We start from the raw sequence: 25,561 nt of genomic DNA, 5'->3' as shown, positions 1-25,561 counted from the left end.
TTACATACACTAAGTTGGCTGTGCCTTTAAACAGTTTGGAAAATTCCCGAAAATGATGTCATGGCTTTAGAAGCTTCTGATAGGCTAATTGACATCCTTTGAGTCAATTGGAGGTGTACCTGTAGATGTATTTCAAGGCCTACCTTCAAACTCAGTGCCTCTTTGCTTGACTCCATGGGAAAACCAAAGGAAATCAGCCAAGACCTCAGAAAAAAAATGTAGACCTCCACAAATCTGGTTCATCCATGGGAGCAATTTCCAAACGCCTGAAGGTACCTCGCTCATCTGTAGAAACAATAGTACGCAAGTATAAACACCATGGGACCACGCAGGCGTCATACCGCTCAGGAAGGAGACGCGTTCTGTCTCCTAGAGATGAACGTACTTTGGGTCGAAAAGTGCAAATCCATCCCAGAACTACAGCAAAGGACCTTGTGAAGATGCTGGAGGAAACAGGTACAAAATGGTCTATATCCACAGGCAAACGAGTCCTATATCGAAAAGGGCTCGCAAGCCAAAGAACACATCCCAACCGTGAAGCACAGCATCATGTTGGGGGTGCTTTGCTGCAGGAGGGTCTGGTGCACCACTAGAACACCTGGGAAGGACACTGCAGGGCAAATCAGTTTGCAATTTGAAGTGGTACATATGTGCAACAACCTACTAAATTCATAGTGACAGGTTGCACAAGTAAACAAGGAGCATAGACTATTTCCCTGACCGGGAATCGAACCCGGGCCGCGGCGGTGAGAGCGCCGAATCCTAACCACTAGACCACCAGGGAAGGGTACTAGAGTGCAAATCGGTTCCCAGTGTGAGCTGGTACATATGTGCGATAACCTTCCATATTCATAGTGACAGGTTGCACAAGTAAACATGTAGCAAAAGAGTAGTTCCCTGACCGGGAATCGAACCCGGGCCGCGAGAGCGCCGAATCCTAACCACTAGACCACCAGGGAAGGGTACTAGAGTGAAAATCGGTTCCCAGTGTGAGCTGGTACATACAGTTGAAGTCGTAAGTTTCCATCCACTTAGGCTGGAGTCATTAAAACCTGTTTGTCAACCCCTCCACACATTTCTTGTTAACAAACTATAGTTTTGGCAGTCGGTTAGGACATCTACTTTGTGCATGACACAAGTAATTTTTCCAACAATTGTTTACAGACCGATTATTTCACTTATAATTCAGTGTATCACAAATCCAGTGGGTCAGAAGTTTACATACACTAAGTTGGCTGTGCCTTTAAACAGTTTGGAAAATTCCCGAAAATGATGTCATGGCTTTAGAAGCTTCTGATAGGCTAATTGACATCCTTTGAGTCAATTGGAGGTGTACCTGTAGATGTATTTCAAGGCCTACCTTCAAACTCAGTGCCTCTTTGCTTGACTCCATGGGAAAACCAAAGGAAATCAGCCAAGACCTCAGAAAAAAAATGTAGACCTCCACAAATCTGGTTCATCCTTGGGAGCAATTTCCAAACGCCTGAAGGTACCTCGCTCATCTGTAGAAACAATAGTACGCAAGTATAAACACCATGGGACCACGCAGGCGTCATACCGCTCAGGAAGGAGACGCGTTCTGTCTCCTAGAGATGAACGTACTTTGGGTCGAAAAGTGCAAATCCATCCCAGAACTACAGCAAAGGACCTTGTGAAGATGCTGGAGGAAACAGGTACAAAATGGTCTATATCCACAGGCAAACGAGTCCTATATCGAAAAGGGCTCGCAAGCCAAAGAACACATCCCAACCGTGAAGCACAGCATCATGTTGGGGGTGCTTTGCTGCAGGAGGGTCTGGTGCACCACTAGAACACCTGGGAAGGACACTGCAGGGCAAATCAGTTTGCAATTTGAAGTGGTACATATGTGCAACAACCTACTAAATTCATAGTGACAGGTTGCACAAGTAAACAAGGAGCATAGACTATTTCCCTGACCGGGAATCGAACCCGGGCCGCGGCGGTGAGAGCGCCGAATCCTAACCACTAGACCACCAGGGAAGGGTACTAGAGTGCAAATCGGTTCCCAGTGTGAGCTGGTACATATGTGCGATAACCTTCCATATTCATAGTGACAGGTTGCACAAGTAAACATGTAGCAAAAGAGTAGTTCCCTGACCGGGAATCGAACCCGGGCCGCGAGAGCGCCGAATCCTAACCACTAGACCACCAGGGAAGGGTACTAGAGTGAAAATCGGTTCCCAGTGTGAGCTGGTACATACAGTTGAAGTCGTAAGTTTCCATCCACTTAGGCTGGAGTCATTAAAACCTGTTTGTCAACCCCTCCACACATTTCTTGTTAACAAACTATAGTTTTGGCAGTCGGTTAGGACATCTACTTTGTGCATGACACAAGTAATTTTTCCAACAATTGTTTACAGACCGATTATTTCACTTATAATTCAGTGTATCACAAATCCAGTGGGTCAGAAGTTTACATACACTAAGTTGGCTGTGCCTTTAAACAGTTTGGAAAATTCCCGAAAATGATGTCATGGCTTTAGAAGCTTCTGATAGGCTAATTGACATCCTTTGAGTCAATTGGAGGTGTACCTGTAGATGTATTTCAAGGCCTACCTTCAAACTCAGTGCCTCTTTGCTTGACTCCATGGGAAAACCAAAGGAAATCAGCCAAGACCTCAGAAAAAAAATGTAGACCTCCACAAATCTGGTTCATCCTTGGGAGCAATTTCCAAACGCCTGAAGGTACCTCGCTCATCTGTAGAAACAATAGTACGCAAGTATAAACACCATGGGACCACGCAGGCGTCATACCGCTCAGGAAGGAGACGCGTTCTGTCTCCTAGAGATGAACGTACTTTGGGTCGAAAAGTGCAAATCCATCCCAGAACTACAGCAAAGGACCTTGTGAAGATGCTGGAGGAAACAGGTACAAAATGGTCTATATCCACAGGCAAACGAGTCCTATATCGAAAAGGGCTCGCAAGCCAAAGAACACATCCCAACCGTGAAGCACAGCATCATGTTGGGGGTGCTTTGCTGCAGGAGGGTCTGGTGCACCACTAGAACACCTGGGAAGGACACTGCAGGGCAAATCAGTTTGCAATTTGAAGTGGTACATATGTGCAACAACCTACTAAATTCATAGTGACAGGATGCACAACTAAACAAGGAGCATAGACTATAGACTATTTCCTTTACCGGGAATCGAACCCGGGCCGCGGCGGTGAGAGCGCCGAATCCTAACCACTAGACCACCAGGGAAGGGTACTAGAGTGGAAATCGGTTCCCAGTGTGAGCTGGTACATATGTGCGATAACCTTCCATATTCATAGTGACAGGTTGCACAAGTAAACATGTAGCAAAAGAGTAGTTCCCTGACCGGGAATCGAACCCGGGCCGCGGCGGTGAGAGCGCCGAATCCTAACCACTAGACCACCAGGGAAGGGTACTAGAGTGAAAATCGGTTCCCAGTGTGAGCTGGTACATACAGTTGAAGTCGTAAGTTTCCATCCACTTAGGCTGGAGTCATTAAAACCTGTTTGTCAACCCCTCCACACATTTCTTGTTAACAAACTATAGTTTTGGCAGTCGGTTAGGACATCTACTTTGTGCATGACACAAGTAATTTTTCCAACAATTGTTTACAGACCGATTATTTCACTTATAATTCAGTGTATCACAAATCCAGTGGGTCAGAAGTTTACATACACTAAGTTGGCTGTGCCTTTAAACAGTTTGGAAAATTCCCGAAAATGATGTCATGGCTTTAGAAGCTTCTGATAGGCTAATTGACATCCTTTGAGTCAATTGGAGGTGTACCTGTAGATGTATTTCAAGGCCTACCTTCAAACTCAGTGCCTCTTTGCTTGACTCCATGGGAAAACCAAAGGAAATCAGCCAAGACCTCAGAAAAAAAATGTAGACCTCCACAAATCTGGTTCATCCTTGGGAGCAATTTCCAAACGCCTGAAGGTACCTCGCTCATCTGTAGAAACAATAGTACGCAAGTATAAACACCATGGGACCACGCAGGCGTCATACCGCTCAGGAAGGAGACGCGTTCTGTCTCCTAGAGATGAACGTACTTTGGGTCGAAAAGTGCAAATCCATCCCAGAACTACAGCAAAGGACCTTGTGAAGATGCTGGAGGAAACAGGTACAAAATGGTCTATATCCACAGGCAAACGAGTCCTATATCGAAAAGGGCTCGCAAGCCAAAGAACACATCCCAACCGTGAAGCACAGCATCATGTTGGGGGTGCTTTGCTGCAGGAGGGTCTGGTGCACCACTAGAACACCTGGGAAGGACACTGCAGGGCAAATCAGTTTGCAATTTGAAGTGGTACATATGTGCAACAACCTACTAAATTCATAGTGACAGGATGCACAACTAAACAAGGAGCATAGACTATAGACTATTTCCTTTACCGGGAATCGAACCCGGGCCGCGGCGGTGAGAGCGCCGAATCCTAACCACTAGACCACCAGGGAAGGGTACTAGAGTGGAAATCGGTTCCCAGTGTGAGCTGGTACATATGTGCGATAACCTTCCATATTCATAGTGACAGGTTGCACAAGTAAACATGTAGCAAAAGAGTAGTTCCCTGACCGGGAATCGAACCCGGGCCGCGGCGGTGAGAGCGCCGAATCCTAACCACTAGACCACCAGGGAAGGGTACTAGAGTGAAAATCGGTTCCCAGTGTGAGCTGGTACATACAGTTGAAGTCGTAAGTTTCCATCCACTTAGGCTGGAGTCATTAAAACCTGTTTGTCAACCCCTCCACACATTTCTTGTTAACAAACTATAGTTTTGGCAGTCGGTTAGGACATCTACTTTGTGCATGACACAAGTAATTTTTCCAACAATTGTTTACAGACCGATTATTTCACTTATAATTCAGTGTATCACAAATCCAGTGGGTCAGAAGTTTACATACACTAAGTTGGCTGTGCCTTTAAACAGTTTGGAAAATTCCCGAAAATGATGTCATGGCTTTAGAAGCTTCTGATAGGCTAATTGACATCCTTTGAGTCAATTGGAGGTGTACCTGTAGATGTATTTCAAGGCCTACCTTCAAACTCAGTGCCTCTTTGCTTGACTCCATGGGAAAACCAAAGGAAATCAGCCAAGACCTCAGAAAAAAAATGTAGACCTCCACAAATCTGGTTCATCCTTGGGAGCAATTTCCAAACGCCTGAAGGTACCTCGCTCATCTGTAGAAACAATAGTACGCAAGTATAAACACCATGGGACCACGCAGGCGTCATACCGCTCAGGAAGGAGACGCGTTCTGTCTCCTAGAGATGAACGTACTTTGGGTCGAAAAGTGCAAATCCATCCCAGAACTACAGCAAAGGACCTTGTGAAGATGCTGGAGGAAACAGGTACAAAATGGTCTATATCCACAGGCAAACGAGTCCTATATCGAAAAGGGCTCGCAAGCCAAAGAACACATCCCAACCGTGAAGCACAGCATCATGTTGGGGGTGCTTTGCTGCAGGAGGGTCTGGTGCACCACTAGAACACCTGGGAAGGACACTGCAGGGCAAATCAGTTTGCAATTTGAAGTGGTACATATGTGCAACAACCTACTAAATTCATAGTGACAGGATGCACAACTAAACAAGGAGCATAGACTATAGACTATTTCCTTTACCGGGAATCGAACCCGGGCCGCGGCGGTGAGAGCGCCGAATCCTAACCACTAGACCACCAGGGAAGGGTACTAGAGTGGAAATCGGTTCCCAGTGTGAGCTGGTACATATGTGCGATAACCTTCCATATTCATAGTGACAGGTTGCACAAGTAAACATGTAGCAAAAGAGTAGTTCCCTGACCGGGAATCGAACCCGGGCCGCGGCGGTGAGAGCGCCGAATCCTAACCACTAGACCACCAGGGAAGGGTACTAGAGTGAAAATCGGTTCCCAGTGTGAGCTGGTACATACAGTTGAAGTCGTAAGTTTCCATCCACTTAGGCTGGAGTCATTAAAACCTGTTTGTCAACCCCTCCACACATTTCTTGTTAACAAACTATAGTTTTGGCAGTCGGTTAGGACATCTACTTTGTGCATGACACAAGTAATTTTTCCAACAATTGTTTACAGACCGATTATTTCACTTATAATTCAGTGTATCACAAATCCAGTGGGTCAGAAGTTTACATACACTAAGTTGGCTGTGCCTTTAAACAGTTTGGAAAATTCCCGAAAATGATGTCATGGCTTTAGAAGCTTCTGATAGGCTAATTGACATCCTTTGAGTCAATTGGAGGTGTACCTGTAGATGTATTTCAAGGCCTACCTTCAAACTCAGTGCCTCTTTGCTTGACTCCATGGGAAAACCAAAGGAAATCAGCCAAGACCTCAGAAAAAAAATGTAGACCTCCACAAATCTGGTTCATCCTTGGGAGCAATTTCCAAACGCCTGAAGGTACCTCGCTCATCTGTAGAAACAATAGTACGCAAGTATAAACACCATGGGACCACGCAGGCGTCATACCGCTCAGGAAGGAGACGCGTTCTGTCTCCTAGAGATGAACGTACTTTGGGTCGAAAAGTGCAAATCCATCCCAGAACTACAGCAAAGGACCTTGTGAAGATGCTGGAGGAAACAGGTACAAAATGGTCTATATCCACAGGCAAACGAGTCCTATATCGAAAAGGGCTCGCAAGCCAAAGAACACATCCCAACCGTGAAGCACAGCATCATGTTGGGGGTGCTTTGCTGCAGGAGGGTCTGGTGCACCACTAGAACACCTGGGAAGGACACTGCAGGGCAAATCAGTTTGCAATTTGAAGTGGTACATATGTGCAACAACCTACTAAATTCATAGTGACAGGATGCACAACTAAACAAGGAGCATAGACTATAGACTATTTCCTTTACCGGGAATCGAACCCGGGCCGCGGCGGTGAGAGCGCCGAATCCTAACCACTAGACCACCAGGGAAGGGTACTAGAGTGGAAATCGGTTCCCAGTGTGAGCTGGTACATATGTGCGATAACCTTCCATATTCATAGTGACAGGTTGCACAAGTAAACATGTAGCAAAAGAGTAGTTCCCTGACCGGGAATCGAACCAGGGCCGCGGCGGTGAGAGCGCCGAATCCTAACCACTAGACCACCAGGGAAGGGTACTAGAGTGAAAATCGGTTCCCAGTGTGAGCTGGTACATACAGTTGAAGTCGTAAGTTTCCATCCACTTAGGCTGGAGTCATTAAAACCTGTTTGTCAACCCCTCCACACATTTCTTGTTAACAAACTATAGTTTTGGCAGTCGGTTAGGACATCTACTTTGTGCATGACACAAGTAATTTTTCCAACAATTGTTTACAGACCGATTATTTCACTTATAATTCAGTGTATCACAAATCCAGTGGGTCAGAAGTTTACATACACTAAGTTGGCTGTGCCTTTAAACAGTTTGGAAAATTCCCGAAAATGATGTCATGGCTTTAGAAGCTTCTGATAGGCTAATTGACATCCTTTGAGTCAATTGGAGGTGTACCTGTAGATGTATTTCAAGGCCTACCTTCAAACTCAGTGCCTCTTTGCTTGACTCCATGGGAAAACCAAAGGAAATCAGCCAAGACCTCAGAAAAAAAATGTAGACCTCCACAAATCTGGTTCATCCTTGGGAGCAATTTCCAAACGCCTGAAGGTACCTCGCTCATCTGTAGAAACAATAGTACGCAAGTATAAACACCATGGGACCACGCAGGCGTCATACCGCTCAGGAAGGAGACGCGTTCTGTCTCCTAGAGATGAACGTACTTTGGGTCGAAAAGTGCAAATCCATCCCAGAACTACAGCAAAGGACCTTGTGAAGATGCTGGAGGAAACAGGTACAAAATGGTCTATATCCACAGGCAAACGAGTCCTATATCGAAAAGGGCTCGCAAGCCAAAGAACACATCCCAACCGTGAAGCACAGCATCATGTTGGGGGTGCTTTGCTGCAGGAGGGTCTGGTGCACCACTAGAACACCTGGGAAGGACACTGCAGGGCAAATCAGTTTGCAATTTGAAGTGGTACATATGTGCAACAACCTACTAAATTCATAGTGACAGGATGCACAACTAAACAAGGAGCATAGACTATAGACTATTTCCTTTACCGGGAATCGAACCCGGGCCGCGGCGGTGAGAGCGCCGAATCCTAACCACTAGACCACCAGGGAAGGGTACTAGAGTGGAAATCGGTTCCCAGTGTGAGCTGGTACATATGTGCGATAACCTTCCATATTCATAGTGACAGGTTGCACAAGTAAACATGTAGCAAAAGAGTAGTTCCCTGACCGGGAATCGAGACCACCAGGGAAGGGTACTAGATTGCAAATCGGTTCCCAGTGTGAGCTGGTACATACAGTTGAAGTCGTAAGTTTCCATCCACTTAGGCTGGAGTCATTAAAACCTGTTTGTCAACCCCTCCACACATTTCTTGTTAACAAACTATAGTTTTGGCAGTCGGTTAGGACATCTACTTTGTGCATGACACAAGTAATTTTTCCAACAATTGTTTACAGACCGATTATTTCACTTATAATTCAGTGTATCACAAATCCAGTGGGTCAGAAGTTTACATACACTAAGTTGGCTGTGCCTTTAAACAGTTTGGAAAATTCCCGAAAATGATGTCATGGCTTTAGAAGCTTCTGATAGGCTAATTGACATCCTTTGAGTCAATTGGAGGTGTACCTGTAGATGTATTTCAAGGCCTACCTTCAAACTCAGTGCCTCTTTGCTTGACTCCATGGGAAAACCAAAGGAAATCAGCCAAGACCTCAGAAAAAAAATGTAGACCTCCACAAATCTGGTTCATCCTTGGGAGCAATTTCCAAACGCCTGAAGGTACCTCGCTCATCTGTAGAAACAATAGTACGCAAGTATAAACACCATGGGACCACGCAGGCGTCATACCGCTCAGGAAGGAGACGCGTTCTGTCTCCTAGAGATGAACGTACTTTGGGTCGAAAAGTGCAAATCCATCCCAGAACTACAGCAAAGGACCTTGTGAAGATGCTGGAGGAAACAGGTACAAAATGGTCTATATCCACAGGCAAACGAGTCCTATATCGAAAAGGGCTCGCAAGCCAAAGAACACATCCCAACCGTGAAGCACAGCATCATGTTGGGGGTGCTTTGCTGCAGGAGGGTCTGGTGCACCACTAGAACACCTGGGAAGGACACTGCAGGGAAAATCAGTTTGCAATTTGAAGTGGTACATATGTGCAACAACCTACTAAATTCATAGTGACAGGATGCACAACTAAACAAGGAGCATAGACTATAGACTATTTCCTTTACCGGGAATCGAACCCGGGCCGCGGCGGTGAGAGCGCCGAATCCTAACCACTAGACCACCAGGGAAGGGTACTAGAGTGGAAATCGGTTCCCAGTGTGAGCTGGTACATATGTGCGATAACCTTCCATATTCATAGTGACAGGTTGCACAAGTAAACATGTAGCAAAAGAGTAGTTCCCTGACCGGGAATCGAACCCGGGCCGCGGCGGTGAGAGCGCCGAATCCTAACCACTAGACCACCAGGGAAGGGTACTAGAGTGAAAATCGGTTCCCAGTGTGAGCTGGTACATACAGTTGAAGTCGTAAGTTTCCATCCACTTAGGCTGGAGTCATTAAAACCTGTTTGTCAACCCCTCCACACATTTCTTGTTAACAAACTATAGTTTTGGCAGTCGGTTAGGACATCTACTTTGTGCATGACACAAGTAATTTTTCCAACAATTGTTTACAGACCGATTATTTCACTTATAATTCAGTGTATCACAAATCCAGTGGGTCAGAAGTTTACATACACTAAGTTGGCTGTGCCTTTAAACAGTTTGGAAAATTCCCGAAAATGATGTCATGGCTTTAGAAGCTTCTGATAGGCTAATTGACATCCTTTGAGTCAATTGGAGGTGTACCTGTAGATGTATTTCAAGGCCTACCTTCAAACTCAGTGCCTCTTTGCTTGACTCCATGGGAAAACCAAAGGAAATCAGCCAAGACCTCAGAAAAAAAATGTAGACCTCCACAAATCTGGTTCATCCTTGGGAGCAATTTCCAAACGCCTGAAGGTACCTCGCTCATCTGTAGAAACAATAGTACGCAAGTATAAACACCATGGGACCACGCAGGCGTCATACCGCTCAGGAAGGAGACGCGTTCTGTCTCCTAGAGATGAACGTACTTTGGGTCGAAAAGTGCAAATCCATCCCAGAACTACAGCAAAGGACCTTGTGAAGATGCTGGAGGAAACAGGTACAAAATGGTCTATATCCACAGGCAAACGAGTCCTATATCGAAAAGGGCTCGCAAGCCAAAGAACACATCCCAACCGTGAAGCACAGCATCATGTTGGGGGTGCTTTGCTGCAGGAGGGTCTGGTGCACCACTAGAACACCTGGGAAGGACACTGCAGGGCAAATCAGTTTGCAATTTGAAGTGGTACATATGTGCAACAACCTACTAAATTCATAGTGACAGGATGCACAACTAAACAAGGAGCATAGACTATAGACTATTTCCTTTACCGGGAATCGAACCCGGGCCGCGGCGGTGAGAGCGCCGAATCCTAACCACTAGACCACCAGGGAAGGGTACTAGAGTGCAAATCGGTTCCCAGTGTGAGCTGGTACATATGTGCGATAACCTTCCATATTCATAGTGACAGGTTGCACAAGTAAACATGTAGCAAAAGAGTAGTTCCCTGACCGGGAATCGAACCCGGGCCGCGGCGGTGAGAGCGCCGAATCCTAACCACTAGACCACCAGGGAAGGGTACTAGAGTGAAAATCGGTTCCCAGTGTGAGCTGGTACATACAGTTGAAGTCGTAAGTTTCCATCCACTTAGGCTGGAGTCATTAAAACCTGTTTGTCAACCCCTCCACACATTTCTTGTTAACAAACTATAGTTTTGGCAGTCGGTTAGGACATCTACTTTGTGCATGACACAAGTAATTTTTCCAACAATTGTTTACAGACCGATTATTTCACTTATAATTCAGTGTATCACAAATCCAGTGGGTCAGAAGTTTACATACACTAAGTTGGCTGTGCCTTTAAACAGTTTGGAAAATTCCCGAAAATGATGTCATGGCTTTAGAAGCTTCTGATAGGCTAATTGACATCCTTTGAGTCAATTGGAGGTGTACCTGTAGATGTATTTCAAGGCCTACCTTCAAACTCAGTGCCTCTTTGCTTGACTCCATGGGAAAACCAAAGGAAATCAGCCAAGACCTCAGAAAAAAAATGTAGACCTCCACAAATCTGGTTCATCCTTGGGAGCAATTTCCAAACGCCTGAAGGTACCTCGCTCATCTGTAGAAACAATAGTACGCAAGTATAAACACCATGGGACCACGCAGGCGTCATACCGCTCAGGAAGGAGACGCGTTCTGTCTCCTAGAGATGAACGTACTTTGGGTCGAAAAGTGCAAATCCATCCCAGAACTACAGCAAAGGACCTTGTGAAGATGCTGGAGGAAACAGGTACAAAATGGTCTATATCCACAGGCAAACGAGTCCTATATCGAAAAGGGCTCGCAAGCCAAAGAACACATCCCAACCGTGAAGCACAGCATCATGTTGGGGGTGCTTTGCTGCAGGAGGGTCTGGTGCACCACTAGAACACCTGGGAAGGACACTGCAGGGCAAATCAGTTTGCAATTTGAAGTGGTACATATGTGCAACAACCTACTAAATTCATAGTGACAGGATGCACAACTAAACAAGGAGCATAGACTATAGACTATTTCCTTTACCAGGAATCGAACCCGGGCCGCGGCGGTGAGAGCGCCGAATCCTAACCACTAGACCACCAGGGAAGGGTACTAGAGTGCAAATCGGTTCCCAGTGTGAGCTGGTACATATGTGCGATAACCTTCCATATTCATAGTGACAGGTTGCACAAGTAAACATGTAGCAAAAGAGTAGTTCCCTGACCGGGAATCGAACCCGGGCCGCGAGAGCGCCGAATCCTAACCACTAGACCACCAGGGAAGGGTACTAGAGTGAAAATCGGTTCCCAGTGTGAGCTGGTACATACAGTTGAAGTCGTAAGTTTCCATCCACTTAGGCTGGAGTCATTAAAACCTGTTTGTCAACCCCTCCACACATTTCTTGTTAACAAACTATAGTTTTGGCAGTCGGTTAGGACATCTACTTTGTGCATGACACAAGTAATTTTTCCAACAATTGTTTACAGACCGATTATTTCACTTATAATTCAGTGTATCACAAATCCAGTGGGTCAGAAGTTTACATACACTAAGTTGGCTGTGCCTTTAAACAGTTTGGAAAATTCCCGAAAATGATGTCATGGCTTTAGAAGCTTCTGATAGGCTAATTGACATCCTTTGAGTCAATTGGAGGTGTACCTGTAGATGTATTTCAAGGCCTACCTTCAAACTCAGTGCCTCTTTGCTTGACTCCATGGGAAAACCAAAGGAAATCAGCCAAGACCTCAGAAAAAAAATGTAGACCTCCACAAATCTGGTTCATCCTTGGGAGCAATTTCCAAACGCCTGAAGGTACCTCGCTCATCTGTAGAAACAATAGTACGCAAGTATAAACACCATGGGACCACGCAGGCGTCATACCGCTCAGGAAGGAGACGCGTTCTGTCTCCTAGAGATGAACGTACTTTGGGTCGAAAAGTGCAAATCCATCCCAGAACTACAGCAAAGGACCTTGTGAAGATGCTGGAGGAAACAGGTACAAAATGGTCTATATCCACAGGCAAACGAGTCCTATATCGAAAAGGGCTCGCAAGCCAAAGAACACATCCCAACCGTGAAGCACAGCATCATGTTGGGGGTGCTTTGCTGCAGGAGGGTCTGGTGCACCACTAGAACACCTGGGAAGGACACTGCAGGGCAAATCAGTTTGCAATTTGAAGTGGTACATATGTGCAACAACCTACTAAATTCATAGTGACAGGATGCACAACTAAACAAGGAGCATAGACTATAGACTATTTCCTTTACCGGGAATCGAACCCGGGCCGCGGCGGTGAGAGCGCCGAATCCTAACCACTAGACCACCAGGGAAGGGTACTAGAGTGGAAATCGGTTCCCAGTGTGAGCTGGTACATATGTGCGATAACCTTCCATATTCATAGTGACAGGTTGCACAAGTAAACATGTAGCAAAAGAGTAGTTCCCTGACCGGGAATCGAACCCGGGCCGCGGCGGTGAGAGCGCCGAATCCTAACCACTAGACCACCAGGGAAGGGTACTAGAGTGAAAATCGGTTCCCAGTGTGAGCTGGTACATACAGTTGAAGTCGTAAGTTTCCATCCACTTAGGCTGGAGTCATTAAAACCTGTTTGTCAACCCCTCCACACATTTCTTGTTAACAAACTATAGTTTTGGCAGGCTAGGGTCAGTTTGTTATATCTGGAGTACTTCTCCTGTCCTATTCGGTGTCCTGTGTGAATCTAAGTGTGCGTTCTCTAATTCTCTCCTTCTCTCTTTCTCTCTCTCGGAGGACCTGAGCCCTAGGACCATGCCCCAGGACTACCTGACATGATGACTCCTTGCTGTCCCCAGTCCACCTGGCTGTGCTGCTGCTCCAGTTTCAACTGTTCTGCCTTATTATTATTCAACCATGCTGATCATTTATGAACATTTGAACATCTTGGCCATGTTCTGTTATAATCTCCACCCGGCACAGCCAGAAGAGGACTGGCCATCCCACATATGCTCTCTCTAATTCTCTCTTTCTTTCTCTCTCTCGGAGGACCTGAGCCCTAGGACCATGCACCAGGAATACCTGACATGATGACTCTTTGCTGTCCCCAGTCCACCTGACTGTGCTGCTGCTCCAGTTTCAACTATTCTGCCTTATTATTATTCGACCATGCTGGTCATTTATGAACATTTGAACATCTTGACCATGTTTTGTTATAATCTCCACCCGGCACAGCCAGAAGAGGACTGGCCACCCCACATAGCCTGGTTCCTCTCTAGGTTTCTTCCTAGGTTTTGGCCTTTCTAGGGAGTTTTTCCTAGCCACCGTGCTTCTTCACCTGCATTGCTTGCTGTTTGGGGTTTTAGGCTGGGTTTCTGTACAGCACTTTGAGATATCAGCTGATGTACGAAGGGCTATATAAAATAAATTTGATTGATTGATTGGTTAGGACATCTACTTTGTGCATGACACAAGTAATTTTTCCAACAATTGTTTACAGACCGATTATTTCACTTATAATTCAGTGTATCACAAATCCAGTGGGTCAGAAGTTTACATACACTAAGTTGGCTGTGCCTTTAAACAGTTTGGAAAATTCCCGAAAATGATGTCATGGCTTTAGAAGCTTCTGATAGGCTAATTGACATCCTTTGAGTCAATTGGAGGTGTACCTGTAGATGTATTTCAAGGCCTACCTTCAAACTCAGTGCCTCTTTGCTTGACTCCATGGGAAAACCAAAGGAAATCAGCCAAGACCTCAGAAAAAAAATGTAGACCTCCACAAATCTGGTTCATCCTTGGGAGCAATTTCCAAACGCCTGAAGGTACCTCGCTCATCTGTAGAAACAATAGTACGCAAGTATAAACACCATGGGACCACGCAGGCGTCATACCGCTCAGGAAGGAGACGCGTTCTGTCTCCTAGAGATGAACGTACTTTGGGTCGAAAAGTGCAAATCCATCCCAGAACTACAGCAAAGGACCTTGTGAAGATGCTGGAGGAAACAGGTACAAAATGGTCTATATCCACAGGCAAACGAGTCCTATATCGAAAAGGGCTCGCAAGCCAAAGAACACATCCCAACCGTGAAGCACAGCATCATGTTGGGGGTGCTTTGCTGCAGGAGGGTCTGGTGCACCACTAGAACACCTGGGAAGGACACTGCAGGGCAAATCAGTTTGCAATTTGAAGTGGTACATATGTGCAACAACCTACTAAATTCATAGTGACAGGATGCACAACTAAACAAGGAGCATAGACTATAGACTATTTCCTTTACCGGGAATCGAACCCGGGCCGCGGCGGTGAGAGCGCCGAATCCTAACCACTAGACCACCAGGGAAGGGTACTAGAGTGCAAATCGGTTCCCAGTGTGAGCTGGTACATATGTGCGATAACCTTCCATATTCATAGTGACAGGTTGCACAAGTAAACATGTAGCAAAAGAGTAGTTCCCTGACCGGGAATCGAACCCGGGCCGCGGCGGTGAGAGCGCCGAATCCTAACCACTAGACCACCAGGGAAGGGTACTAGAGTGAAAATCGGTTCCCAGTGTGAGCTGGTACATACAGTTGAAGTCGTAAGTTTCCATCCACTTAGGCTGGAGTCATTAAAACCTGTTTGTCAACCCCTCCACACATTTCTTGTTAACAAACTATAGTTTTGGCAGTCGGTTAGGACATCTACTTTGTGCATGACACAAGTAATTTTTCCAACAATTGTTTACAGACCGATTATTTCACTTATAATTCAGTGTATCACAAATCCAGTGGGTCAGAAGTTTACATACACTAAGTTGGCTGTGCCTTTAAACAGTTTGGAAAATTCCCGAAAATGATGTCATGGCTTTAGAAGCTTCTGATAGGCTAATTGACATCCTTTGAGTCAATTGGAGGTGTACCTGTAGATGTATTTCAAGGCCTACCTTCAAACTCAGTGCCTCTTTGCTTGACTCCATGGGAAAACCAAAGGAAATCAGCCAAGACCTCAGAAAAAAAATGTAGACCTCCACAAATCTGGTTCATCCTTGGGAGCAATTTCCAAACGCCTGAAGGTACCTCGCTCATCTGTAGAAACAATAGTACGCAAGTATAAACACCATGGGACCACGCAGGCGTCATACCGCTCAGGAAGGAGACGCGTTCTGTCTCCTAGAGATGAACGTACTTTGGGTCGAAAAGTGCAAATCCATCCCAGAACTACAGCAAAGGACCTTGTGAAGATGCTGGAGGAAACAGGTACAAAATGGTCTATATCCACAGGCAAACGAGTCCTATATCGAAAAGGGCTCGCAAGCCAAAGAACACATCCCAACCGTGAAGCACAGCATCATGTTGGGGGTGCTTTGCTGCAGGAGGGTCTGGTGCACCACTAGAACACCTGGGAAGGACACTGCAGGGCAAATCAGTTTGCAATTTGAAGTGGTACATATGTGCAACAACCTACTAAATTCATAGTGACAGGTTGCACAAGTAAACAAGGAGCATAGACTATTTCCCTGACCGGGAATCGAACCCGGGCCGCGGCGGTGAGAGCGCCGAATCCTAACCACTAGACCACCAGGGAAGGGTACTAGAGTGAAAATCGGTTCCCAGTGTGAGCTGGTACATACAGTTGAAGTCGTAAGTTTCCATCCACTTAGGCTGGAGTCATTAAAACCTGTTTGTCAACCCCTCCACACATTTCTTGTTAACAAACTATAGTTTTGGCAGTCGGTTAGGACATCTACTTTGTCTATGACACAAGTAATTTTTCCAACAATTGTTTACAGACCGATTATTTCACTTATAATTCAGTGTATCACAAATCCAGTGGGTCAGAAGTTTACATACACTAAGTTGGCTGTGCCTTTAAACAGTTTGGAAAATTCCCGAAAATGATGTCATGGCTTTAGAAGCTTCTGATAGGCTAATTGACATCCTTTGAGTCAATTGGAGGTGTACCTGTAGATGTATTTCAAGGCCTACCTTCAAACTCAGTGCCTCTTTGCTTGACTCCATGGGAAAACCAAAGGAAATCAGCCAAGACCTCAGAAAAAAAATGTAGACCTCCACAAATCTGGTTCATCCTTGGGAGCAATTTCCAAACGCCTGAAGGTACCTCGCTCATCTGTAGAAACAATAGTACGCAAGTATAAACACCATGGGACCACGCAGGCGTCATACCGCTCAGGAAGGAGACGCGTTCTGTCTCCTAGAGATGAACGTACTTTGGGTCGAAAAGTGCAAATCCATCCCAGAACTACAGCAAAGGACCTTGTGAAGATGCTGGAGGAAACAGGTACAAAATGGTCTATATCCACAGGCAAACGAGTCCTATATCGAAAAGGGCTCGCAAGCCAAAGAACACATCCCAACCGTGAAGCACAGCATCATGTTGGGGGTGCTTTGCTGCAGGAGGGTCTGGTGCACCACTAGAACACCTGGGAAGGACACTGCAGGGCAAATCAGTTTGCAATTTGAAGTGGTACATATGTGCAACAACCTACTAAATTCATAGTGACAGGATGCACAACTAAACAAGGAGCATAGACTATAGACTATTTCCTTTACCGGGAATCGAACCCGGGCCGCGGCGGTGAGAGCGCCGAATCCTAACCACTAGACCACCAGGGAAGGGTACTAGAGTGCAAATCGGTTCCCAGTGTGAGCTGGTACATATGTGCGATAACCTTCCATATTCATAGTGACAGGTTGCACAAGTAAACATGTAGCAAAAGAGTAGTTCCCTGACCGGGAATCGAACCCGGGCCGCGGCGGTGAGAGCGCCGAATCCTAACCACTAGACCACCAGGGAAGGGTACTAGAGTGAAAATCGGTTCCCAGTGTGAGCTGGTACATACAGTTGAAGTCGTAAGTTTCCATCCACTTAGGCTGGAGTCATTAAAACCTGTTTGTCAACCCCTCCACACATTTCTTGTTAACAAACTATAGTTTTGGCAGTCGGTTAGGACATCTACTTTGTGCATGACACAAGTAATTTTTCCAACAATTGTTTACAGACCGATTATTTCACTTATAATTCAGTGTATCACAAATCCAGTGGGTCAGAAGTTTACATACACTAAGTTGGCTGTGCCTTTAAACAGTTTGGAAAATTCCCGAAAATGATGTCATGGCTTTAGAAGCTTCTGATAGGCTAATTGACATCCTTTGAGTCAATTGGAGGTGTACCTGTAGATGTATTTCAAGGCCTACCTTCAAACTCAGTGCCTCTTTGCTTGACTCCATGGGAAAACCAAAGGAAATCAGCCAAGACCTCAGAAAAAAAATGTAGACCTCCACAAATCTGGTTCATCCTTGGGAGCAATTTCCAAACGCCTGAAGGTACCTCGCTCATCTGTAGAAACAATAGTACGCAAGTATAAACACCATGGGACCACGCAGGCGTCATACCGCTCAGGAAGGAGACGCGTTCTGTCTCCTAGAGATGAACGTACTTTGGGTCGAAAAGTGCAAATCCATCCCAGAACTACAGCAAAGGACCTTGTGAAGATGCTGGAGGAAACAGGTACAAAATGGTCTATATCCACAGGCAAACGAGTCCTATATCGAAAAGGGCTCGCAAGCCAAAGAACACATCCCAACCGTGAAGCACAGCATCATGTTGGGGGTGCTTTGCTGCAGGAGGGTCTGGTGCACCACTAGAACACCTGGGAAGGACACTGCAGGGCAAATCAGTTTGCAATTTGAAGTGGTACATATGTGCAACAACCTACTAAATTCATAGTGACAGGATGCACAACTAAACAAGGAGCATAGACTATAGACTATTTCCTTTACCGGGAATCGAACCCGGGCCGCGGCGGTGAGAGCGCCGAATCCTAACCACTAGACCACCAGGGAAGGGTACTAGAGTGCAAATCGGTTCCCAGTGTGAGCTGGTACATATGTGCGATAACCTTCCATATTCATAGTGACAGGTTGCACAAGTAAACATGTAGCAAAAGAGTAGTTCCCTGACCGGGAATCGAACCCGGGCCGCGGCGGTGAGAGCGCCGAATCCTAACCACTAGACCACCAGGGAAGGGTACTAGAGTGCAAATCGGTTCCCAGTGTGAGCTGGTACATACAGTTGAAGTCGTAAGTTTCCATCCACTTAGGCTGGAGTCATTAAAACCTGTTTGTCAACCCCTCCACACATTTCTTGTTAACAAACTATAGTTTTGGCAGTCGGTTAGGACATCTACTTTGTGCATGACACAAGTAATTTTTCCAACAATTGTTTACAGACCGATTATTTCACTTATAATTCAGTGTATCACAAATCCAGTGGGTCAGAAGTTTACATACACTAAGTTGGCTGTGCCTTTAAACAGTTTGGAAAATTCCCGAAAATGATGTCATGGCTTTAGAAGCTTCTGATAGGCTAATTGACATCCTTTGAGTCAATTGGAGGTGTACCTGTAGATGTATTTCAAGGCCTACCTTCAAACTCAGTGCCTCTTTGCTTGACTCCATGGGAAAACCAAAGGAAATCAGCCAAGACCTCAGAAAAAAAATGTAGACCTCCACAAATCTGGTTCATCCTTGGGAGCAATTTCCAAACGCCTGAAGGTACCTCGCTCATCTGTAGAAACAATAGTACGCAAGTATAAACACCATGGGACCACGCAGGCGTCATACCGCTCAGGAAGGAGACGCGTTCTGTCTCCTAGAGATGAACGTACTTTGGGTCGAAAAGTGCAAATCCATCCCAGAACTACAGCAAAGGACCTTGTGAAGATGCTGGAGGAAACAGGTACAAAATGGTCTATATCCACAGGCAAACGAGTCCTATATCGAAAAGGGCTCGCAAGCCAAAGAACACATCCCAACCGTGAAGCACAGCATCATGTTGGGGGTGCTTTGCTGCAGGAGGGTCTGGTGCACCACTAGAACACCTGGGAAGGACACTGCAGGGCAAATCAGTTTGCAATTTGAAGTGGTACATATGTGCAACAACCTACTAAATTCATAGTGACAGGATGCACAACTAAACAAGGAGCATAGACTATAGACTATTTCCTTTACCGGGAATCGAACCCGGGCCGCGGCGGTGAGAGCGCCGAATCCTAACCACTAGACCACCAGGGAAGGGTACTAGAGTGCAAATCGGTTCCCAGTGTGAGCTGGTACATATGTGCGATAACCTTCCATATTCATAGTGACAGGTTGCACAAGTAAACATGTAGCAAAAGAGTAGTTCCCTGACCGGGAATCGAACCCGGGCCGCGGCGGTGAGAGCGCCGAATCCTAACCACTAGACCACCAGGGAAGGGTACTAGAGTGCAAATCGGTTCCCAGTGTGAGCTGGTACATACAGTTGAAGTCGTAAGTTTCCATCCACTTAGGCTGGAGTCATTAAAACCTGTTTGTCAACCCCTCCACACATTTCTTGTTAACAAACTATAGTTTTGGCAGTCGGTTAGGACATCTACTTTGTGCATGACACAAGTAATTTTTCCAACAATTGTTTACAGACCGATTATTTCACTTATAATTCAGTGTATCACAAATCCAGTGGGTCAGAAGTTTACATACACTAAGTTGGCTGTGCCTTTAAACAGTTTGGAAAATTCCCGAAAATGATGTCATGGCTTTAGAAGCTTCTGATAGGCTAATTGACATCCTTTGAGTCAATTGGAGGTGTACCTGTAGATGTATTTCAAGGCCTACCTTCAAACTCAGTGCCTCTTTGCTTGACTCCATGGGAAAACCAAAGGAAATCAGCCAAGACCTCAGAAAAAAAATGTAGACCTCCACAAATCTGGTTCATCCTTGGGAGCAATTTCCAAACGCCTGAAGGTACCTCGCTCATCTGTAGAAACAATAGTACGCAAGTATAAACACCATGGGACCACGCAGGCGTCATACCGCTCAGGAAGGAGACGCGTTCTGTCTCCTAGAGATGAACGTACTTTGGGTCGAAAAGTGCAAATCCATCCCAGAACTACAGCAAAGGACCTTGTGAAGATGCTGGAGGAAACAGGTACAAAATGGTCTATATCCACAGGCAAACGAGTCCTATATCGAAAAGGGCTCGCAAGCCAAAGAACACATCCCAACCGTGAAGCACAGCATCATGTTGGGGGTGCTTTGCTGCAGGAGGGTCTGGTGCACCACTAGAACACCTGGGAAGGACACTGCAGGGCAAATCAGTTTGCAATTTGAAGTGGTACATATGTGCAACAACCTACTAAATTCATAGTGACAGGTTGCACAAGTAAACAAGGAGCATAGACTATTTCCCTGACCGGGAATCGAACCCCGGCCGCGGCGGTGAGAGCGCCGAATCCTAACCACTAGACCACCAGGGAAGGGTACTAGAGTGAAAATCGGTTCCCAGTGTGAGCTGGTACATACAGTTGAAGTCGTAAGTTTCCATCCACTTAGGCTGGAGTCATTAAAACCTGTTTGTCAACCCCTCCACACATTTCTTGTTAACAAACTATAGTTTTGGCAGTCGGTTAGGACATCTACTTTGTCTATGACACAAGTAATTTTTCCAACAATTGTTTACAGACCGATTATTTCACTTATAATTCAGTGTATCACAAATCCAGTGGGTCAGAAGTTTACATACACTAAGTTGGCTGTGCCTTTAAACAGTTTGGAAAATTCCCGAAAATGATGTCATGGCTTTAGAAGCTTCTGATAGGCTAATTGACATCCTTTGAGTCAATTGGAGGTGTACCTGTAGATGTATTTCAAGGCCTACCTTCAAACTCAGTGCCTCTTTGCTTGACTCCATGGGAAAACCAAAGGAAATCAGCCAAGACCTCAGAAAAAAAATGTAGACCTCCACAAATCTGGTTCATCCTTGGGAGCAATTTCCAAACGCCTGAAGGTACCTCGCTCATCTGTAGAAACAATAGTACGCAAGTATAAACACCATGGGACCACGCAGGCGTCATACCGCTCAGGAAGGAGACGCGTTCTGTCTCCTAGAGATGAACGTACTTTGGGTCGAAAAGTGCAAATCCATCCCAGAACTACAGCAAAGGACCTTGTGAAGATGCTGGAGGAAACAGGTACAAAATGGTCTATATCCACAGGCAAACGAGTCCTATATCGAAAAGGGCTCGCAAGCCAAAGAACACATCCCAACCGTGAAGCACAGCATCATGTTGGGGGTGCTTTTCTGCAGGAGGGTCTGGTGCACCACTAGAACACCTGGGAAGGACACTGCAGGGCAAATCAGTTTGCAATTTGAAGTGGTACATATGTGCAACAACCTACTAAATTCATAGTGACAGGATGCACAACTAAACAAGGAGCATAGACTATAGACTATTTCCTTTACCGGGAATCGAACCCGGGCCGCGGCGGTGAGAGCGCCGAATCCTAACCACTAGACCACCAGGGAAGGGTACTAGAGTGCAAATCGGTTCCCAGTGTGAGCTGGTACATATGTGCGATAACCTTCCATATTCATAGTGACAGGTTGCACAAGTAAACATGTAGCAAAAGAGTAGTTCCCTGACCGGGAATCGAACCCGGGCCGCGGCGGTGAGAGCGCCGAATCCTAACCACTAGACCACCAGGGAAGGGTACTAGAGTGAAAATCGGTTCCCAGTGTGAGCTGGTACATACAGTTGAAGTCGTAAGTTTCCATCCACTTAGGCTGGAGTCATTAAAACCTGTTTGTCAACCCCTCCACACATTTCTTGTTAACAAACTATAGTTTTGGCAGTCGGTTAGGACATCTACTTTGTGCATGACACAAGTAATTTTTCCAACAATTGTTTACAGACCGATTATTTCACTTATAATTCAGTGTATCACAAATCCAGTGGGTCAGAAGTTTACATACACTAAGTTGGCTGTGCCTTTAAACAGTTTGGAAAATTCCCGAAAATGATGTCATGGCTTTAGAAGCTTCTGATAGGCTAATTGACATCCTTTGAGTCAATTGGAGGTGTACCTGTAGATGTATTTCAAGGCCTACCTTCAAACTCAGTGCCTCTTTGCTTGACTCCATGGGAAAACCAAAGGAAATCAGCCAAGACCTCAGAAAAAAAATGTAGACCTCCACAAATCTGGTTCATCCTTGGGAGCAATTTCCAAACGCCTGAAGGTACCTCGCTCATCTGTAGAAACAATAGTACGCAAGTATAAACACCATGGGACCACGCAGGCGTCATACCGCTCAGGAAGGAGACGCGTTCTGTCTCCTAGAGATGAACGTACTTTGGGTCGAAAAGTGCAAATCCATCCCAGAACTACAGCAAAGGACCTTGTGAAGATGCTGGAGGAAACAGGTACAAAATGGTCTATATCCACAGGCAAACGAGTCCTATATCGAAAAGGGCTCGCAAGCCAAAGAACACATCCCAACCGTGAAGCACAGCATCATGTTGGGGGTGCTTTGCTGCAGGAGGGTCTGGTGCACCACTAGAACACCTGGGAAGGACACTGCAGGGCAAATCAGTTTGCAATTTGAAGTGGTACATATGTGCAACAACCTACTAAATTCATAGTGACAGGATGCACAACTAAACAAGGAGCATAGACTATAGACTATTTCCTTTACCGGGAATCGAACCCGGGCCGCGGCGGTGAGAGTGCCGAATCCTAACCACTAGACCACCAGGGAAGGGTACTAGAGTGGAAATCGGTTCCCAGTGTGAGCTGGTACATATGTGCGATAACCTTCCATATTCATAGTGACAGGTTGCACAAGTAAACATGTAGCAAAAGAGTAGTTCCCTGACCGGGAATCGAACCCGGGCCGCGGCGGTGAGAGCGCCGAATCCTAACCACTAGACCACCAGGGAAGGGTACTAGAGTGAAAATCGGTTCCCAGTGTGAGCTGGTACATACAGTTGAAGTCGTAAGTTTCCATCCACTTAGGCTGGAGTCATTAAAACCTGTTTGTCAACCCCTCCACACATTTCTTGTTAACAAACTATAGTTTTGGCAGGCTAGGGTCAGTTTGTTATATCTGGAGTACTTCTCCTGTCCTATTCGGTGTCCTGTGTGAATCTAAGTGTGCGTTCTCTAATTCTCTCCTTCTCTCTTTCTCTCTCTCGGAGGACCTGAGCCCTAGGACCATGCCCCAGGACTACCTGACATGATGACTCCTTGCTGTCCCCAGTCCACCTGGCTGTGCTGCTGCTCCAGTTTCAACTGTTCTGCCTTATTATTATTCAACCATGCTGATCACTTATGAACATTTGAACATCTTGGCCATGTTCTGTTATAATCTCCACCCGGCACAGCCAGAAGAGGACTGGCCATCCCACATATGCTCTCTCTAATTCTCTCTTTCTTTCTCTCTCTCGGAGGACCTGAGCCCTAGGACCATGCACCAGGAATACCTGACATGATGACTCTTTGCTGTCCCCAGTCCACCTGACTGTGCTGCTGCTCCAGTTTCAACTATTCTGCCTTATTATTATTCGACCATGCTGGTCATTTATGAACATTTGAACATCTTGACCATGTTTTGTTATAATCTCCACCCGGCACAGCCAGAAGAGGACTGGCCACCCCACATAGCCTGGTTCCTCTCTAGGTTTCTTCCTAGGTTTTGGCCTTTCTAGGGAGTTTTTCCTAGCCACCGTGCTTCTTCACCTGCATTGCTTGCTGTTTGGGGTTTTAGGCTGGGTTTCTGTACAGCACTTTGAGATATCAGCTGATGTACGAAGGGCTATATAAAATAAATTTGATTGATTGATTGGTTAGGACATCTACTTTGTGCATGACACAAGTAATTTTTCCAACAATTGTTTACAGACCGATTATTTCACTTATAATTCAGTGTATCACAAATCCAGTGGGTCAGAAGTTTACATACACTAAGTTGGCTGTGCCTTTAAACAGTTTGGAAAATTCCCGAAAATGATGTCATGGCTTTAGAAGCTTCTGATAGGCTAATTGACATCCTTTGAGTCAATTGGAGGTGTACCTGTAGATGTATTTCAAGGCCTACCTTCAAACTCAGTGCCTCTTTGCTTGACTCCATGGGAAAACCAAAGGAAATCAGCCAAGACCTCAGAAAAAAAATGTAGACCTCCACAAATCTGGTTCATCCTTGGGAGCAATTTCCAAACGCCTGAAGGTACCTCGCTCATCTGTAGAAACAATAGTACGCAAGTATAAACACCATGGGACCACGCAGGCGTCATACCGCTCAGGAAGGAGACGCGTTCTGTCTCCTAGAGATGAACGTACTTTGGGTCGAAAAGTGCAAATCCATCCCAGAACTACAGCAAAGGACCTTGTGAAGATGCTGGAGGAAACAGGTACAAAATGGTCTATATCCACAGGCAAACGAGTCCTATATCGAAAAGGGCTCGCAAGCCAAAGAACACATCCCAACCGTGAAGCACAGCATCATGTTGGGGGTGCTTTGCTGCAGGAGGGTCTGGTGCACCACTAGAACACCTGGGAAGGACACTGCAGGGCAAATCAGTTTGCAATTTGAAGTGGTACATATGTGCAACAACCTACTAAATTCATAGTGACAGGATGCACAACTAAACAAGGAGCATAGACTATTTCCTTTACCGGGAATCGAACCCGGGCCGCGGCGGTGAGAGCGCCGAATCCTAACCACTAGACCACCAGGGAAGGGTACTAGAGTGCAAATCGGTTCCCAGTGTGAGCTGGTACATATGTGCGATAACCTTCCATATTCATAGTGACAGGTTGCACAAGTAAACAAGGAGCATAGACTATTTCCCTGACCGGGAATCGAACCCGGGCCGCAGCGGTGAGAGCGCCGAATCCTAACCACTAGACCACCAGGGAAGGGTACTAGAGTGAAAATCGGTTCCCAGTGTGAGCTGGTACATACAGTTGAAGTCGTAAGTTTCCATCCACTTAGGCTGGAGTCATTAAAACCTGTTTGTCAACCCCTCCACACATTTCTTGTTAACAAACTATAGTTTTGGCAGTCGGTTAGGACATCTACT

The 25,561-nt window shown here is 45.9% G+C and overlaps 15 non-coding genes across 15 annotated transcripts; all 15 read right to left on the bottom strand.

Annotated features, from left to right (window-relative positions):
- Window positions 1-712: 712 nt before the first annotated feature.
- trnae-cuc (transfer RNA glutamic acid (anticodon CUC)) lies at window positions 713-784 on the bottom strand. The gene has a single exon. It is a non-coding gene; the product is annotated as a tRNA-Glu (tRNA).
- Window positions 785-1,929: 1,145 nt separating this feature from the next.
- Window positions 1,930-2,001, bottom strand: trnae-cuc (transfer RNA glutamic acid (anticodon CUC)). The gene has a single exon. It is a non-coding gene; the product is annotated as a tRNA-Glu (tRNA).
- Window positions 2,002-3,334: 1,333 nt separating this feature from the next.
- On the bottom strand, window positions 3,335-3,406 carry trnae-cuc (transfer RNA glutamic acid (anticodon CUC)). The gene has a single exon. It is a non-coding gene; the product is annotated as a tRNA-Glu (tRNA).
- A 1,158-nt stretch (window positions 3,407-4,564) lies between these two features.
- On the bottom strand, window positions 4,565-4,636 carry trnae-cuc (transfer RNA glutamic acid (anticodon CUC)). Its single transcript has one exon. It is a non-coding gene; the product is annotated as a tRNA-Glu (tRNA).
- A 1,158-nt stretch (window positions 4,637-5,794) lies between these two features.
- Window positions 5,795-5,866, bottom strand: trnae-cuc (transfer RNA glutamic acid (anticodon CUC)). Its single transcript has one exon. It is a non-coding gene; the product is annotated as a tRNA-Glu (tRNA).
- A 3,577-nt stretch (window positions 5,867-9,443) lies between these two features.
- On the bottom strand, window positions 9,444-9,515 carry trnae-cuc (transfer RNA glutamic acid (anticodon CUC)). Its single transcript has one exon. It is a non-coding gene; the product is annotated as a tRNA-Glu (tRNA).
- A 1,158-nt stretch (window positions 9,516-10,673) lies between these two features.
- Window positions 10,674-10,745, bottom strand: trnae-cuc (transfer RNA glutamic acid (anticodon CUC)). The gene has a single exon. It is a non-coding gene; the product is annotated as a tRNA-Glu (tRNA).
- A 2,382-nt stretch (window positions 10,746-13,127) lies between these two features.
- On the bottom strand, window positions 13,128-13,199 carry trnae-cuc (transfer RNA glutamic acid (anticodon CUC)). Its single transcript has one exon. It is a non-coding gene; the product is annotated as a tRNA-Glu (tRNA).
- Window positions 13,200-15,113: 1,914 nt separating this feature from the next.
- Window positions 15,114-15,185, bottom strand: trnae-cuc (transfer RNA glutamic acid (anticodon CUC)). The gene has a single exon. It is a non-coding gene; the product is annotated as a tRNA-Glu (tRNA).
- Window positions 15,186-16,155: 970 nt separating this feature from the next.
- On the bottom strand, window positions 16,156-16,227 carry trnae-cuc (transfer RNA glutamic acid (anticodon CUC)). Its single transcript has one exon. It is a non-coding gene; the product is annotated as a tRNA-Glu (tRNA).
- A 1,158-nt stretch (window positions 16,228-17,385) lies between these two features.
- trnae-cuc (transfer RNA glutamic acid (anticodon CUC)) lies at window positions 17,386-17,457 on the bottom strand. The gene has a single exon. It is a non-coding gene; the product is annotated as a tRNA-Glu (tRNA).
- Window positions 17,458-18,615: 1,158 nt separating this feature from the next.
- Window positions 18,616-18,687, bottom strand: trnae-cuc (transfer RNA glutamic acid (anticodon CUC)). Its single transcript has one exon. It is a non-coding gene; the product is annotated as a tRNA-Glu (tRNA).
- A 1,158-nt stretch (window positions 18,688-19,845) lies between these two features.
- On the bottom strand, window positions 19,846-19,917 carry trnae-cuc (transfer RNA glutamic acid (anticodon CUC)). The gene has a single exon. It is a non-coding gene; the product is annotated as a tRNA-Glu (tRNA).
- A 2,200-nt stretch (window positions 19,918-22,117) lies between these two features.
- On the bottom strand, window positions 22,118-22,189 carry trnae-cuc (transfer RNA glutamic acid (anticodon CUC)). The gene has a single exon. It is a non-coding gene; the product is annotated as a tRNA-Glu (tRNA).
- Window positions 22,190-23,347: 1,158 nt separating this feature from the next.
- On the bottom strand, window positions 23,348-23,419 carry trnae-cuc (transfer RNA glutamic acid (anticodon CUC)). The gene has a single exon. It is a non-coding gene; the product is annotated as a tRNA-Glu (tRNA).
- Between the last annotated feature and the right edge of the window lie 2,142 nt (window positions 23,420-25,561).

The sequence above is a fragment of the Oncorhynchus mykiss genome, chromosome 19, assembly GCF_057628025.1.
Source record: "Oncorhynchus mykiss isolate SJ-2025 chromosome 19, ASM5762802v1, whole genome shotgun sequence".
Classification (NCBI taxonomy): domain Eukaryota; kingdom Metazoa; phylum Chordata; class Actinopteri; order Salmoniformes; family Salmonidae; genus Oncorhynchus; species Oncorhynchus mykiss.
This window is presented reverse-complemented; position numbering and strand designations above follow the sequence as displayed.